Source organism: Silene latifolia, chromosome 2, assembly GCF_048544455.1.
Source record: "Silene latifolia isolate original U9 population chromosome 2, ASM4854445v1, whole genome shotgun sequence".
NCBI classification, from domain to species: Eukaryota; Viridiplantae; Streptophyta; class Magnoliopsida; order Caryophyllales; family Caryophyllaceae; genus Silene; species Silene latifolia.
The window spans coordinates 186,295,732-186,314,590 of record NC_133527.1 but is presented as its reverse complement, the minus strand read 5'-3'; the positions used below and the strand labels follow the sequence as shown (position 1 = coordinate 186,314,590).

General features: G+C 36.8%; 1 long non-coding RNA gene across 1 annotated transcript; it reads left to right on the top strand.

Moving 5' to 3' along the window:
• The first annotated feature begins 16,169 nt into the window (after positions 1–16,169).
• On the top strand, positions 16,170–16,614 carry LOC141631713 (uncharacterized). Its single transcript, XR_012537693.1, has 3 exons — positions 16,170–16,206; positions 16,310–16,450; positions 16,567–16,614. It is a non-coding gene; the product is annotated as an uncharacterized LOC141631713 (long non-coding RNA).
• Positions 16,615–18,859: the final 2,245 nt, after the last annotated feature.

Genomic DNA, 18,859 nt, shown 5'->3' with positions numbered 1-18,859 from the left:
CCTGTGGCTATTCGTTCCATTTTACCCGAAAAGGTAAGATATGCTATAACTAGATTCTGTCTCTTCTTCCAATCCATATGCGAGAAAGTCATCGATCCCGATGACGCGGATTCATTGCAGGACCTCGTTGTAACCTCTCTTTGTCGGTTGGAAATGTATTTTCCACCCTCTTTCTTCACTATCATGATTCATCCGACCATTCACTTGGTTAGGGAGATTTTGTACCTTGGGCCCGTGTACTTGAGATACCAGGATCCTTTCGAAAGATTGATGAAAGTCTACAAGGACTATACATCTAATCGGTATCGTCCGGAAGGTTGTATTTTTGAACGCGCTATTTTAGACGAAGCTCTTTCATATTGTTACGCTCATCTCTCCCCTGAGGAGTTGATTGGCGTTTCTAAGAATCGTCATAGTGACTGGATGACCGGAAAAGGTATTAGGGGCCGGGTTGAAAAAATTGTGACACGTGAAATGTTGCATTTAGCACACATGTATGTGCTAAACAACGAAGATGAGGTGCAACCTTATATTCAACAACACAAAGATGAGCTCAAATACGATCACCAAAACAAGACCGAGAAGTGGATTGCGAACGAGCATACGAAGACGTTTCCAGTGGTTTAGGAATATTGTCTTACAAAGTGTACTTGATCAAACCGGTGATGACATCTCTCCTAGGTTACTACGTCTTGGTTTAGGTCCAAATGCCAGGGTCACCTTTTACAACAGTTTTGCCATTAATGGATATACTTTTTACACCCGCGAGCAAGATGAGGTGAGCACAATGCAAAATAGTGGTGTGAGTTCTGAATTTGAGGCAATGCACTTTGCTACTTCAAAAGATAAAAAGCCTATTTGGGGAAAATGCCTTTATTATGGTGTTATTCAAGAAATATTGGTACTAGATTACATTGATTTCACAATGCCTTTGTTTCGATGTAACTGGGTTGATAACAACATCCATTGTGTCCGAAAGGATAAGATGGGATTTACGTTGGTCAATCTGGGTAAGGTTGGCAATAATAAGGATGATCCTTTCATAATGGCATCCCAAGCTAAACAAGTGTTCTATGTCACCGATCCTATGGATAAGAAGTGGTCTGTTGTACTGTCTATAAGGAAAAGAAGGAGTAGTCCATCCGATAATGGTGATGATGATCAGGATGTCGTTTTTGAGGGAATGGATCAGTCTACCACTGTATCTTATTTCGACGATGTTGACACTGATCATGAGGACACTGAAAGCATCTATATGCGTGATGACCATGGTGAAGGTATTTGGGTTAACGAAGAAACTATGACATCCAAGAAACGTCCCCGATCCTGAGATAGTTCATCAGGACATGTACAGTATGCATGCATGCTGGTGTAAGTTGTCTTATTTTCTTGATCTTATTATTAGATGTGGATGCTGGTGTTGAAATTGCTGAATAATGTTGCAGTATGTATTGTTACAGGTTTGGACTGTAATGGAATTACAGTAATTTAAAAAAAAAAAGAGGTTCAACAATAACAACGGTTATATTTAAATTACCCGTTGTTAATACTTTCAACAACGGGTGTAGTACTTCTACCCGTTGTCAATTATATTTTTTGACATATTTCATTTTGGCGCAAATTTGGTGAACATATATTACAACGGGTATAGTTTACCCGTTGTAATAAAATTTTGACAACGGTTAACGTTTATTGACCCGTTGTTATAACATACAACAACGGTTTTGTTTTGAGCACCCGTTGTCAATAGGTTGTCTTAATAAAAAACTAATATAGAAACCCATCCAGCATGCCATACACAAAAACACACACAACATTATTACTCCAACCGTTGGTATCCTGTGTTAATTCTTATCTCTTCCTCGCTTTTTACATTCTCGTCGCCGCCGTCGCCCGATTTCAAGCCCGATTCCGTTGCCTTCCTGCTCGTTCTCTTTATCATCATCATCAACAGGTATGTTCACTTTAATTTTGTGTTTCGTCATTAGGGTTTTAAGATGATCATCTTGTTTCTTTTTTCGTGCATCTGTTTGTTTTTCGTTTTCTTTGTTATCTTTATCATCCCGCATCATCTACTTTACTCCTCTTATCAGGGTTTAGGATTTTAGAAGCTCAATCTGTTGTTTTAAATTTTCATTCCTATTAGGGTTTAGGGTTTTAGATAATACTCTGCATGTACGTTGTTAAGTTGTTCATTTCCAGCTATATCATTCATATTTGGGTTTTAGGATTATCATGGGTGAAAAACGTAAAAGAAGTCAAAAGAATAATGAGCCTGGTGATAATAAGCCTGGTGAGAGGGGTGCTACGAAGTGCAAGAGAGTCCTTGCACTATAGCCGCTAAACAGTCGTTCGAAATAACATGGAGTGAGAAGGGTTTCCCTACTGGTCCAAATGCGGGTCTTTTCTCCAGTTGGATTGGTGCTTGCACAAGACAGTTTGTGCCTATCCATTTAGATGATGTTAGAACTTTGAATCCAAAATTGGCGGAGTTATACTTGGCTCGTATAAAGGAAGGCTTTATTATACCCGATATAAGCCATGATGAGTATTTAATGCATAAGGCGGCGGAGGTCCACAGCGGTGGAAGTGTGCCGTTGCTAGGGATTGGTTGTATGTGGACAAGGCAACGGGGGAGATGCGTAAGAGCCCACCGGAAAACAAGTGTCCCACCATCAAGCAGGAAGAATGGGATCTTTTCAAAAAGATGAGAACTACTGAGAAGTTTCAGGTTAAATATCCTCGCCTTTTAACGATTTACCTATCATTTTTTTAATTAATGAGTCCTTTATATAATCTTTTTATTATCTCATCAACTTGCGCTTTTATATAATTATTTGAAGTCCGTTAGCACAAGAAATCGTGCTAACATTTCATGCAAGAAGGGGAAATTCTATGGTTCTCGAGGCGGTTACAGAAAGATAGAAGAGGACCTCGTAAGTAGCATGCATTATTGCCCTGTGAGACTTTATTTTTTTAATCACACTTGGACTTGCATTGATACACATTTACGTGTATAAATGTTACCATGTTAATGTGTAGGTGGCAAAGGGAGTGAAAGAGGTGGATCGGCATGTAACTTATAAACATGGGCACACGCCTAAAGGATCCCGGTCGTCGCATGACAAATACGATGTGGAAGTTTTGGCCAACATAGTAAGCATTATTTTATTAAGACGAGTTCATTACTAACTTTATTATTTTAGTCACAAATATAATTTGAAGTTTATTTAATATATTATAGGATAACGTATTGAAAGAGGTAGAAGAAGGGAAATTCACTCCAAGTGGTCGTAATGACGTTCTTGCTAGAGCGATCGGCCGACCCGAACATCCAGGTCGTTTGAGGGGCGTCCCGTTACAGGTTGGAGTAACGAAATATTATGGGAAAACTGCCCAGATAAAGAAGAAAAGGAAGACTAAGTCCGAGAAGGCTGACAATGTAACATTTATTCTATTATTTTCATTTAAGTTCAATTCACATGTTATTGTTGGGATAAAAATTGCTGACACATTACATTCTTGGCAAGCGACTTGATTAATGGCATCCGTACTACTAAAGCTGAATCTTTGGAGGTAAGCTTTCCGAAGAAGAAGTGAAGATGATGGAGGATGTCATTTCTAAAGGGGGTAATAATAAGGTACAACAGATTGGTGAAGAGGCCGCTACTACCTTGGCAATACATGAGAAGGAAGTATCGGTCAACGAGATTCGAAGGATCGGTACCTAATAATGCTTCTAAAGTTGTAACAACTAAAGCCGATCAGGTACCTAATATACTTCCTTATTTTTCTTTTTTTTTTTTTTTTTGGTAAGATCGGGGGTGTGTTCACCGCCAACTTCCGACATGGTGCCATTGAATTGGTTAATTTTATTAGGTAAATAATGGGTCCGAAAAGGAGATGCAACTTGATGAGAAGATACGGTGATGGAAAACATAAAGATACATCCCCTTCAAGTCGGTTCCTGTTTTCAATAAGGTATGCATGAAGTGTTTAATTAGTTAAATTTATATGAATGCTTTGAAGTTTGTGCAAAAATCGGCTGAGACAGAAAAGCGTTTTTGCAAAATCTTTTGAATGTTGAAGCGTTTTTGCAAAGATATAATAATAATGTATGTATGTGTATATTCCTCGGGCCGTAAACAAGAGGCCGCTTATTCTTGCGACCCTAATAGAATCGAAAAGCCACATGTGCGTGTTGGCGGGTCTCGTAGAAAACAAACCCGCAGCAATGAAATCGTAGTTCATGGCGAAAAACTTTTGCCGAATCATAGAATAGTAGAGATAACTACAGTCAATCCAGGCCATGAAAAACTTCCACCGTCCCGTTCGTGACGACATTACCATTCGGGAGATGCGCTTGGAAGTTTCATCCAATGGCTCGATACTCACATCTTCTTGGAAGATATCTCCGCCGAGAAGCGGAAAGCGATTGGGGTTAGAAGAAATACCTTTATATATATATATATATATGTTACATTTTTAATTGTTGAATGTTTTTATATGTTATTTTTTTTTTGTAGGGAACAAAAAAGGCGGCTTTGGCGGATAAGCCTAAGTCCACAGACATGCCAACGACCTCGACTTCACAACAACTTGATGAGGTATGTATTTAATTAAGTACGCTTTTATTTTTATTACTCCAACTAGGATATGTTATTACCTTTGGATTTGTTATTATTTTAATTATCTATACTACATGTGTAGGCTGGTGGTGGTAGTAGCACCACATCAAAGACTCATTCTTTCCCTACCGTGAAAGTTAGGAGTATAAACTCCACAATATATAAAGGGAAGGATTACATGCAAAAAGTAAGAACGGAGACGATGATGAGACTGTATGAGGAGGCTGGCCATCGCATAGCCTCCGAGCAACTGATAATTATTCCGCTCGAGGAGGATATTCTAGGGGTTTGAGCGCCAAGTCGCTATATCATGGGATCTGCTAGCCGTATGGGCTGGACTAGACCAGATTGATATATCACACATATTTGTTTGGATGAAGTAAGTTTCTTAATAAATAATTTCATAGTCTAATATTCTGACTACTAGGTAGATAGTGTTTTAAATACCGGAATTAATACCGTAATAATGTAGGATATTGCAATTGAGAGTGATCCCCGAGAAGAAAATTCCATCTGATCACTACGGATTCCTGTGCCCCTATGTTTTATCTTTATTTATTTTGGATTTCTCGTTCGATCAACGGGTAGATTATATTGCTCAAAGAATTGACGACAAACAAGAAGAGTCGATTTTTGGCGTTTATAATGAAAAAGGGTAATAAACAAATTAATATTACGTTTCCCCCTACAATTGCATTTTCATAACTAATACTCCCTCCAAGTGATATGTATCTTCCCCTTTCTCTAATATATGTGAGGAGTATTTTATTGAAAGGGGAAGATTGATAAAACTTGGAGGGAGTATATGTACTTGTTAATAATGATGATGTCTCTTGATGTAGGACTCATTGGGTGCTAGCAGCCATCATGCCGACAAAAAAAAAAAGTTTTCTGGTTGGACTCTTTACATAATCAACCAAGCGAGACTTTTAAGCGCTTGATTAATAAGTAAGTTTATAATATTGATTTATTTATAATAACATTAAGTTTCAATTTTTATTTATAGAAAAAAGCTCATTTTTGCCCCTACCAAAATGAGTTTACGCCTCCTTTTTTTTTTTTTTTAAAAAAAGGGCCTTTGAGAAGAGAAGAGCAAACGAGCGGGATCAACCCACGAAAGATTCTGATGTTGGCCCTGATTTTATTACGATAACAAGGGTACGTGCTCAAATACAATAACATTAAGTGCAAAATCTGTGTTTAATACTAATACAATACCTAAAGTTCAAGATTCTGATGTAAGCCTTCTCTCGTCTGTTTGTTTTTATGTAATAATAGCCTCGCTTGACCGGATAGCATACAATGTGGATACTACGCTTGTCGGTTCATGTTGGAGATTATTAGGCGAAGATATATCATTATTCCTCCAAAGGTTAGTAATTTAATAATGTGTTTATTACTTTTTTAAATTAGAGTTAATGTTGTCTTGCTTGTCGCTATATATGCCATGATGTTGCTATGTTGTCTTGCTTGTTGCTATATATACCATAATGTCTTCTCTTTGTTTTTTCCGCAGATGCAATCAACCCGTCGAACAGTTGAGCAAGACTCAAATATAGATATAGACGAGGTAAGAGACATGTGGGGCAACTACGTCTTAGAATATATTAGAAATGCATGATACTCAGAGTTTAGATCAACTTATTAGTAAATTTTTGTTGAAGTTAGGGAATGATTAGTTCATGTAAATTCAACTCCTTGTAAGTATATATATATATGATGCAAATTTCTTTGTTGTGGTTGAATTGAATGTATTGAGTTCGATGAACCCAAATGTGATTTATCTTTGTCTTCTTTGATATATATGCGGGTTTTTGAATGGCATGAAACAAATTAAATTTTTCAAAACATTAGGAGTTCGTAATAAAAACGGTTACTAAAAAAAAACCGTTGTGAATACCTTTAACAACGGGTTAATAAAAATAACACCGTTGTGAATGACATTCACAAATACCCGCGCATAATATTCAACAACAGGTTTTAATCGAAGAACCGTTGTTAAAAGTATTCACAATTTTGGAGGTAAAATTACAACAACGGGTATTAAACAAAGAACCGTTGTTACTAATAATTTCAACAACGGGTATGTAACATAAACCCGTTGTGAAAAGACTTCATAATTTTGGAGGGAAAGTTACAACAACGGTTATACATAGGACAACCGTTGTTATATTATTCCCTCCAAAATTTTGAGACACTTTCCACAACGGAGAACACCCAACAACAACGGCTTTTAACCGTGGTGAATACTTTTAACAACGGTTTCACTAAATAAGCAAACCGTTGTAAATACCTTCTACAACGGCCGCTTTAACAACGTCCGCTTTTTTATTTTACAACGGTTTTTACCCGTTGTTATAGGCTGTATCTGTAGTAGTGAATTTTCCATATTTGCCCTTTGGTAAAAAAAAGGGAATTAAAGACTACTAAAGAATTTATCTCTCTTAACCTAATCAATCCCTTAATCATTCGACTATTATGAATCGTAATTCGCACATATCAAATATAATTTCGTCGTTTTATCAATAATTTTATTAAGACCCCGTCTTTTAGTCGATTTAGGTTTTTTTTAACAATTACGGTTTGGATGAAGTTTGGTTGTTGAAGGGTGGTTGTGGGGACGTCGGACCGAAGTAGGGTGGCCGGAGAAGGATGCTCTCTTAACCTGCGATTTGTTCTTCTTCATCTTCAAGGATGCCCTCCTTTTTCTTAGACATTATAGCGAGAGTCACAAACAATTCAAATCATAAAATTGAACATTTGTCTCCATCAATTTATTTTCCTGTAATCAAAGCAATCATATACGGAGTAGATGATAAGCAATTGCAAACTGATGTGCTCTTATCGCTTGGTGTTTGTTTTGTGAGACGATCTCACATGTGTGCAGGGAGGGGTGGTCGACTGCGGGAAGGGGGCTGTCGACTCCGGGATGGTCAGCCGCGGGGAGGGGACTGTCGAATCGGGACGGTCGGATGCGGGGAGGGGGCTGTCGGTGTGAAGGGATGGTCGTCGCGTGGATGGGGTGTGTTGGGGTGGTCGGCGGCGCAGGGACGGGCGGTGAGGGAGGAGGGTGCCGGTGAAAATTATTTGGGGTTTTTTATTTTTCTCATTTGATGAGGGGGAGAAATGAGAGGGGTAGTCTTGGAATAAGGCGGAATTAAGTGCGGGATTTAGCACGTCCCTTTTTTTTTTTTACCATGTTTCCTGCACGAAATCTCATTATAGACGGCACATATCCGTCTATAACTAAACACAGGCCAAATACAATACCACATTCATAATAGGGCAAACAACAAGTGGGGTGGTGGGGGCCAAAAATGTCACCACTTTCAAGCTATTTGACCTGTCTTTAGCTATAGACGGATATATCCGTCTATAGCAAGACTAGCTGTTTCCTGCTACATTTATGCTCACCTACATAAGTCTTTACATGAAAAGTCTTACTTTTATACTTCGAGACGTCAAGTTCTTAAAGCTATACGGAGTATTAGGGTATACTTTAGGTCCTTAAAGTACACTTGACTCCAATTCAAAGCCAAATATCATAGCTAGCATTTGCTTTGATGATATCGAGCAACCGCTGTTAACAGTCATTGTTGAGACTTGAGAGACATGCTTATATGTAAGCAAGTAAGCAACCCGTTATAAAAGTCCATCAACGCCACATATATAGAATAACTCACATCACAACTTTTCCGAGTTATAGCATAAATCATCATAATAGTTTGTCGAAACCTATGCACACAACGGATATTATATTCGATCTTAGGGTATTGACACTACTCAGGATACTAACGGCGGACATTAGCTTCACATCAACATTGGCATGTCCAAAGGTGGCGGACCTTGAGGAAAAGTCGGGGTGGGCCGAGAATGAAAGTCGGTACCTCTTATATACACAATTGTTAATATACAAAATAAAATAACGGTTAATGCAAGCGGTAGGATTTGATTTATGGTCTCTTTGAAGAAATGTCTCTTTGCTACCACTAAATAACATTGAAAATCATGCTTAATATAGTCATTCTACAAATATGAACAGAAAATTTAGGGTGGGCCGGGCCCAGGCCCGCATGACCTAAGATCCGCCACTGGGCATGTCTAGTATGCTTCCGGGTTGCTCAACCACTTCATTTTTATCACGAATATCTGGTATAAGACAGAAGTATAACGCATAAGAAAAAGCGAAATATTTGTCTTATATACAAAAGTGGAATAATCGATATTTAACCCGTTTAAATGCTGAAACGGATATATCATATATGGTCTTATAGAAGACTAATTGTAAGAATATTGGGTCCAATACTATTTATGTGGACACACTATTATACAGATTGTATTTGTTTGCTATCGTTTAAGTTTAGCAATATTAATTGTATGGGTAGTGAAAGTAACATTAATAACAACGGGGGAGCATTGAATATTTCTTATTATCGGATTGATAAATTTGATCTGAATCATAATTTAAATTATGTATCGTAAATGATACATACTCCGTATTAATTAGACCACTTAACACTATTCTATTTCATATAAAATAAACTTTAAAAGATAAATATAGGTATGTGAAGCGAGGATGGAAAAACAAAACCATATTTATAAACGTATTAAATATATATAATCATGATAATCAGATATAATATGTACTAACATTTATTTTATAAATTTAGTAAATAGATTTAGTTTCTAAAAAATTTCAATAATCCCGTGAATTTTCACGGGTGTTACACTAGTTTAAATGGTAAAGTCGGACAACAAACCTAGTTAGTTACCTAATTGATTGCTTGGCATGCATGCACGTTTTAGCAGCATTCACTAGGTGATTATCGTTTGACACATGCTTTTGGAATTAGACACGTCTCAATGCAAAATGTTTTTTTTTTTTAATTTTGTTTATGAAAACGACAAACCTACTTAAACCCTTTATAAATGAAGAACAATAAGTGAATTTTAATTAAGGAGTACAATAATTAAAACAACCACAAAATGGCTGCTATTTCAACCCTAGACGTTTTGAAGCCCGGATTGCCAGTCCCTATGGCGCCATGGCCACCTTCTCAGGTATGGTATTAGCATTACATCTTATACTTACTCGGATCCCTAAGCTAGTATCTTTTCCGTTGAAGCCAATTCTATGCATTCTGTTAAATATATGTTTTTTTATTGCGAGATTTAAACAAATGACTTGAGACGAAGTAAATAATTTATAAATTCAAGCTAACAGAATATATCGTGTCGTGTTTTCAGGGGCCGGTGGATGGGGATGATGCTTCTGTCCCTGTGTAGCATGCATCCAAGCGTTTTCACTCGTAGTGTTGGGCCTTTAGAGTAATCGTTGTGTAGAAGATCTTGATGCTACTCGTATCTTTTACGTCTTTTTTTTAATTTATGGGTCTTGAGCTATGTTGCTCATGTTTGTAAATAACGTGTCTTGTTTTTCCAGTTCATGTACGTTAGGTCGTCATCATGATCAAGATCTTGAATAAAATCTAAAGGCCAGTTATGGGTTTTATATTTCGGTGTATGTTGTCTACTTTAACCCTTTGTTCTCTCTTTGGTCAGGATAAAAAAACAATAAAAAAAATAAAAATCAAATGGCCGAGTCCACAAATAGGATCGTACATCCTGTTGTACAGTAGCATTGTACAACAGGCCCATATATTATACTCCCTCCTATTCTACATAACCCTCCCCTTTTATGGAGGGCACGAGAATTAAGGGAGGGGAGTATTATATGATAAAGTATTGGAGTGGGTTAGGAGATTGGAGAGAAGAAAGGTATTGTGTGATTAAAATAAGTATTGTTGTGGGGTAGAATGATTAAAATAAGGATTGTTGTGTGGTAAAGTGATTAAAATAAGATAAAGTATGAGTATTGTGGGGTATTGTTGTGGGGTGGGGTAATTAAAATAAGTATTAAAGTTTGCCAAATAAGGAAATAGGGAGAATATTGTGAATAGACGAAAAAGGAAATATGGAGAGTTATTTAGAATAGGAGGGAGTATACAATATCTATCTAAGCCCAATAAAAATAAAAATAAATTCTACGCATCTCCTTTTTCCCTAATTCTGATTTCTCTTCAGTCGACAAACCCTCTTCTTTCCCTTCTCTAAATTTCTCTTAAACGACAGTCGACAAATCTCTCTTCTCCACAATTTTGATTCTAAAATGGTGAAAGGAAGCAATTTACATCATCATCAAGGAGGAAAAATGCATCTAACAATATTTCGTGAACGATAAGCAATTTATATCATCACCAGGAAGGAAAAATGCATCTAACAATACTTTGAGGTAAATTTCTACATCAATCATACAAACTATTATTAAAAGAATAGGAACTAAAAAATACGAACACCTAAGAATACGAGCTATTAAGATAAGAATACGAGCTATTAAGATAAGAATACGAGCTTAAAAGGATCACGAACTTAAAAAACGAGCAAATAAGCATACGAGCTATTAAGATAAGAATACGAGCTAAAGTAAAAAGAACACGAGCTTAAAAGGATCACGAGTTTAAAAATATGAGCACATAATAATATGAGCTATTAAGATAAAAATACGAGCTGATGTAAAAAGAATACAAGCTTAAAATGATCATGACCTTTAAAATACGAGCACATAAGAATACGAGATATTCAAATAAGAATACGAGCTAATGTAAAAATAATACGAGCTTCAACTATTTTCATGCATTAGAAATTTTGGATAAAAAAATTTCTTCAAGATGATGCTCAGTTCCTCATAGTCAATTAATTATAATAATTTTACGGGAGAAGATGATTCATTAACTGGATGATGAAGGAAGATGAAGAGAAGTTAGAAAAATATGGAAACAGTCGGAGGGAGGATGAGGATTAGATTGACAATTGAATTACGTTACCTTTTTTTTTGCAAAAATATTTGAAAAAAAAGACTAAAATAACCTTGATGTATAATGCTCATTGTACATCCAGTTGTATAGTCTTGGAACTGGGCCGAGTCCGCCATATTATGATACTACGCGCCCCATGCAATTTAAACACTGCCACAAAAAAAATATGATTGACATCAGACTTTTTTTACTAATAGACAACAAATTATATGATATAGCCTGATAGACATCGGGCTTTTATACTAATATAGATACAGAATTTCAAATTAACTTTTGTATAAAGTACATGTTTAATTAAATAATGGATTAATTAAATAATTCACAAGGGCAATAATTTACAAAATGGTACTCCGTAGTATTCATATTCAATACCACCCAAATAGTGAGCTAGTTGTAAGGCGGTTTTCAGTAATATAGTTGTAAAATAGATCTGTGAACATAGCTTTATTAGTGTGTAAAAGTGGTTATTAAAAGATCTAGTTTTACGATTAATTTAAATTGTGTAAAATCATCTTAGACGAGTAGTTGTGATTGAAATAAAGGACAATCAATCAAACTGAAATAGAGCGAAAAACCGACATTGGTGAAAAATGAAAAGGGAAAGAAAGACGGAGCACAGGAACGCAAAAGTGACGATTCTAGGATATGAAATGGATAGAACTAGACCTGGCAAAAGTATACCGAATCCGAAAAACCGATCGAAAATACCTGAACCGACACCTGACCGTACATCCGAAAGGTGTAACTTCAACTTTATCCGAAACCCAAATCAACTTGAATTGATTCGAAACTGAACCGAATTTGTAATATCCGAAATAGACCCAAAATCGTATGAACCTGAACTGTTTTGACCCGAATTGTTTTACCTGAATCGAAACATACCTGAACCGATTTCAACCTGTAAACTGATAACTAAATCTCAACATTACAACCCGAAATGACTCGAATGTAATGATTGTAAATAATAAAAAACAAAACATAATCATATTAATTTACTTTTTTTCTATATTAGTACGGAAGTTACTTAGACTCGAATATCCAATGTCTTACCACCGATTTTCATGAAGTACATGTCAGACCACAAGAGTTGAAGGAGTTTAAATTATTTTCGTAGCCAAATAATCGATTAATTTTAGATATCTTTTATAATGGGACGAAAATTATTTACATTAGTTATAACGAATCACAAATATTTACTACGTATATGAGTATATCTCATCATTCACTAACAACGGACAAAAATTCAAGTAGAGTAGTCAACTAGTCATTAGAAGACATGCATTTTCATGGACCATTTTCAAGGTAGTCCAGCCTATAACTATGTTATTCATATCTATTAAAAAAGCTGAACATGGAGAATAGAGCTGGCAAAAGCTGACCCCACCCGAGGAACCCGACCCGAACCGCCCGAAACCCGCCCGATACAACCCGAAAATTGGGTGAACCGAAACCGAACCGACCCGAAGCGAACCGACCTGATAAGCGATAACAGCCTTATTTTTTTCAACCCGAACCCGGCCTGAACCGACACGATCCGACCCGTGACCCAATACTTTCTCAACCCGATAAATGACCCGATAATGAAGTACCTTAATAATGGTTTGAATAACACCAAATTGACATTCATCTTAATTATTTTCCCTTAAAACTACATTATTCAATACACCTACCCAGTATTTAAACATAAAATTATCATCTAAAACTAAATATATAAGATAAAATATACGCTGATAACCTGACCCGACACTGACCCGCTAACGTCCCGACCCGACTTGTTACCAATTGATGACCCGACCCGAAGATGACCCGACATGAACCGAACCGACCTGAGCCCGTCACTGACCCGATATGACCCGACCCGCTTTGACCCGACCCGAGTGACCCGATTGCCACCTCTAATGGAGAAGAGTAGAAGACTGAATGAGTTCCAAAAATAAAAAATTTTATTGCATAGGTAATACTCTAATAGTTACGATTTTAGGAAGTTCTCAAAACTAGAGAAAAAAAAAAAGGAAGACAATACATCAGGATTCATGTAAAACTCAAAAAAAACTATAAAAACGATAAGAAGCTTGACTTCAAATCTTCATCATTAACTTCAAGAAGATGATTGAACGTTCGACCATTCTACGTCTACACCTTCGAATTCGTCCTCCTCAATGGCTGCAAAATGTTAATCAACAAATTAGAATCAGAAAAAAAAAATGAGAAGAGATCGACAACATAATGTAAAAACGACTTACCTTGATAGCCATATAACCAACTCCGTGTAGTAATCACAGCCTCCACGTTTTCAAGAATATAAGAGCTCCTCCATTTATTGAAAACCCGACCTCCGATACTAAGAGTAGATTCCGATGCAACAGTGGTAAGTTGTACACTTAAAATATCCCTCGCGAGATGAGCTAGTTCACCATAACGATCCTCATTCGTTTTCCAATAGTCTATAACATCAAGCTTTACTTTGCGATCAATTCTATCATCCTCAAGATAAGTCAAAATATTATTCGTTAAAATCACTCGGAAAAGATTGAAGTTAAACTTGTAAAACGCTAAATTCTCGAAAATATTTCTTAAAATTACACTTTTTGCTGTTAGAATTACACTCGTAAAATCTTAAAATATCGAAAACTTGTCTCGGAAAAAAAAACGAAACAGTCGAAAACTTGTCTCGAAAAAAACTTTGAAGTATAAGACAAAATATGGTGTTAATTGTGTATGATAATGAATTAGTGAATGTATTATTAAAACTAGAGAGAGAAGTGAATTCATTAGTGTTAAGTGTGTTTTTTTGCTTTCAATCTCAACCTTTCACTATGCATGATCCAAGGGTTGTGGGAGGGACTTATGGACTCAAAAAAAAGAGGGACTTAGAAGAACTTTGCTCTATATATATAGAGATAGGTTCAGGTAAGTCCACAAATTTGGTTGAGTCCCTAAGTCCCATTCTTAGCCAATCATTTCTTAGTGTAACTTTATTACTTTATGAGTGTAACTTTAGTCATTTATTGATTCATGAGTGGAATTTTTGTCTTTAAGGTCATTTTGTATATGAAAATTTGAATTTATAAATTGGAATTTATGTAATTTTAACAAACGTATATGTAACTTTATTTTTTTACGAGTATAACTTTAGTCGTTTTAGTTGTAACTTTAGTCATTTTAGATGTAACTTTATTCATATGGTGGTTTCTATACTTTTACGGGTGTAATTTTACCCCTTTTAAGTGTAACTTTAGTCATTGGAGTCGTAACTTTAGTCATAATAATGAATTGTATGTGAAAATTTGAATTAATATATTTTGTTATTGTAACTTTAGTCCTTTCAAGTGTAACTTTTGTCCTTCAAGAGTGTAACTTTAGTCAATAAAGGTGTAATTTTATTGACTAACGAGTGTAATTCTAGTCCGTAAATTTGTAACTTTAGTACTCAGAAGTGTAACTTTATGCTTAACAACTCTTCTTTCACCATCACCACCATCCTACCACCTCCTACCCCAACCACCACAACACCACCACCTCCAAACCGCAACAAACAACAACAACACCAATCACTTATGATCAAATCTGAAAAAAAAAAAAAAATAAGAGAGGAGAGGAGACGGCATACCCACCACGCACGCACCCCAACACCATAACCACCGCCACCATCACCATCCCCATCTCCAGCCCCCGCGTCACCATTAAAAAAAAAAAAAAAACCAGCACAAACCCACCACGGCACCACCATAAAATAAACAAAAACTGAAAAAAAAACCTAAAAACAATAACAACTCACCCATTAACAACCAACAACAACCATGGCTTCAATTTTTCAGATCTGAAAAAAAAAAAGAGAAAGGAGAAGGGGAGGAGGACGGCGGCGGCAAAATGGAGGCAAGGGAATGAAGAGAGAGAGGGGGGTGGACGGATTTGTGAGAGGGCGGCGGCGTGGAGGGTGGCGGCGGCAGGGAGTGATTGAGAGAGAAGTTGAGAGAGAATGAAGAGAGAGAGATGGGTGGAAGGATTTGTGAGAGTGATTAGGGTTTGGGTGGGAATTGGGAGCTTTTAATCTTAGCCTTCCATTTTCTTTTAATCCTCACCACTCATCTCTTAGATCTAAAGGCTTAGATTGGGACTTATGGACTCAACCAAAATAAGTGGACTTACATGATCCTTTCTCATATATATATATATATATATATATATATATATATATATATATATATATATATATATATATATATATATATATATATATATATATTAATCTATCTAATACGGAGTATTCTCTACTAAATCTATTTAGGATTAACATCCGTCTTGTTTTCGACCGCCTTATTTCGGATCATGAATAAGACATCTCACAAGTGAGAAGCACATGGGTGGTGGGACACCCGCATGTGCTTTCCCACTCACACCCTAAATGGGTTTTTTGTGAGAGGAAATGGTATCCGTCTGACCATTTCAGACGGATATGACGGTCTGAAATAAGAATTTGTGTAGGATTAAAACGGATTAACTAATAGAAGTACCACATAGAGTCAAACTTTATACCAGTTTCTAGAATTGTGTTTTTGTCTCATCAAGGCCAACTTCATCTGCCTTTGGATCCTTCTCAGAGCTCCTTGCTGGCACCATTGATGACTGTCCTCCACGGGTCATTAGGCCCAAGACAAATGAAACCTGCAATAAACATGGCTCCACATAGCCCAACATCTCAGGTGAGTAGTCTTCCCCATTTAACTAATTCATGGTCGAGACTTATAGCTTTTGTCGATTTTATTTTTTATCAGTAGACGTTGATTTCTTATCTCTGTTCCTCAGAATATTCAGGCTGAGTCATCTGGCATAGGTCCTAGTTCTTCATGGGATGAAGTTGGCAGAGTCGAAAAGCAAACCTTCATGGTCTTCAGACCACTGGCAAAGGTCGTCTCAAAGGCGACTGCTTCTCTTTTGGCTAGTATGGTTAGTATTGATCAAAATCCTAGACCAACTTTTTCTTCGTTTATCCGCCACTGGCAGTTGGATCGCCATTTCAGTTTCGTGTCTTTGTAAATGGATTGTGTTTATGTATTGAGCAGGGACATTTCAACATCGCTAGTCAACAAACACTAGCCCATGATGATAATAATAGAGAAAAGAGTCGGTCTGTAATAAATCAACCATCATGTAATCTTGAACAATCTCAACCAACTGAACCCCAACCCCCTAGGCCGCTTGAAGAATGTAAAACGGGTGCATCATCTTCAGCCATTGTTGGTAGGCTCTCTTCTGACGGGTATAATTGGAGGAAATATGGGCAGAAACAAGTCAAGGGAAGCGAGTATCCAAGGAGTTATTATAAGTGCACACACTCAAATTGTCCTGTGAAAAAGAAGGTCGAAAGATCCTTATACGGAGAGGTAGCAGAAATTGTGTACAAAGGCGAGCATAATCATCCAAAACCAACCTTTCCCAAACGGACCTCATCTGGGGTACAAGGACCAGGTTTCTATAGTAGCAATCCCGATTTAAATGACGCTGTCAACTAAAGAAATAGTGGGTCTGGAATGGGATTTTTTGAGCAGTCATCCTCTGCCGGAAAATCTGCTATGGTACTTGACAATTCTGAGGTTTCTGTTGGGCTTAATGGTGATCCAAAAAGCAAGAGAAGGTGAGATATGTTCCTCTTTAGTTTGTTTTAATGCATATGTCAGCTAGTCTAGCCCGAGTTTGAAACTCGTCAGAATCAAAATTACCCTTATGACTCCCTTTAGACGGAAGAAAATGTTCTTTTCACTATTCCTTTTTTTTTTCTTAGGAAACATGGTAATAAGAGCAATGAAGGAGAAACGCATGATGGAGATACTGAAAAAGGTTGTATTTGGGTGCGGAACAATCTTTGAGCCTGAAATAATGGGAGACGGTTTTCGTTGGAGAAAATACGGGCAAAAGGTAGTCAAGGGTAATCCATATCCTAGGTTAGTACCTCCTCAAATCTACTCTGTCTCTTTCCAATCATTTGTTTACCTTTTTTTTTTTATATCTGTGAGGAGTATTTTAATCAAAGGTAAACAAATGACTGAGACGAAGGTATTACATAACTTTGAGTCTTTGATACACGGTACACCAACTTGGACATTGGTTCCAAATGGCCTGATATAGGATGTTCTAGCTATCATTTTGGTGTCACAATGTAGAGTAGAGTTATTTGAAGTCGGATTTGATGTTTGAATGCGAAGTTACTACGGTGCACGAGCGTTAAGTGTGATGTACGGAAGCATGTCGAACGAGCACTGGATGACCCGAGTGCCTTCATCACAACATATGAGGGCAAGCATAACCATGAAAGACCTTAGTGTATGAATATTTAACTTGCCTCTCTCAAATAGGACTCTTAATTTCTTACTATTTAATAGAGAAACTGTCAAGTATATGTAATATGAACTGATTCTTGGAATAAGCAAATTCAAATTATCATTGCCAATAATGGTTTTAAATCGCGGTTTCAGTCTTGATTCCGTAAAAATTGCGTCACCAACCAAAAAAAACAAAAAAATCAATGAAAAACTCAAATCTCTAACAACAAAATTTTGTGATTCATATGAGTTCAAGTCGGGATATTACTGGTCAACACCAAAACAATAACTCACATGAGCAACATTTTACAAATTGTCACCTACATGAATTTAGAATTTAATTTCATTTTACATATAGGATCAACCCTTTTTTTTTTCGTATATGCTAAATCCCGCACACTTGTTTGCTAAATCCTACACATTTTACCCTAATTTTCCATATTTGCCCTTTGGTAAAAAAAAGGGAATTAAAGACTACTAAAGAATTTATCTCTCTTAACCTAATCAATCCCTTAATCATTCGACTATTATGAATCGTAATTCGCACATATCAAATATAATTTCGTCGTTTTATCAATAATTTTATTAAGACCCCGTCTTTTAGTCGATTTAGGTTTTTTTTAACAATTACGGTTTGGATGAAGTTTGGTTGTTGAAGGGTGGTTGTGGGGACGTCGGACCGAAGTAGGGTGGCCGGAGAAGGATGCTCTCTTAACCTGCGATTTGTTCTTCTTCATCTTCAAGGATGCCCTCCTTTTTCTTAGACATTATAGCGAGAGTCACAAACAATTCAAATCATAAAATTGAACATTTGTCTCCATCAATTTATTTTCCTGTAATCAAAGCAATCATATACGGAGTAGATGATAAGCAATTGCAAACTGATGTGCTCTTATCGCTTGGTGTTTGTTTTGTGAGACGATCTCACATGTGTGCGAGGAGGGGTGGTCGATCGGGAAGGGGGTCATCGACTCGGGATGGTCAGCCGCGGGGAGGGGACTGTCGAATCGGGACGGTCGGATGCGGGGAGGGGGCT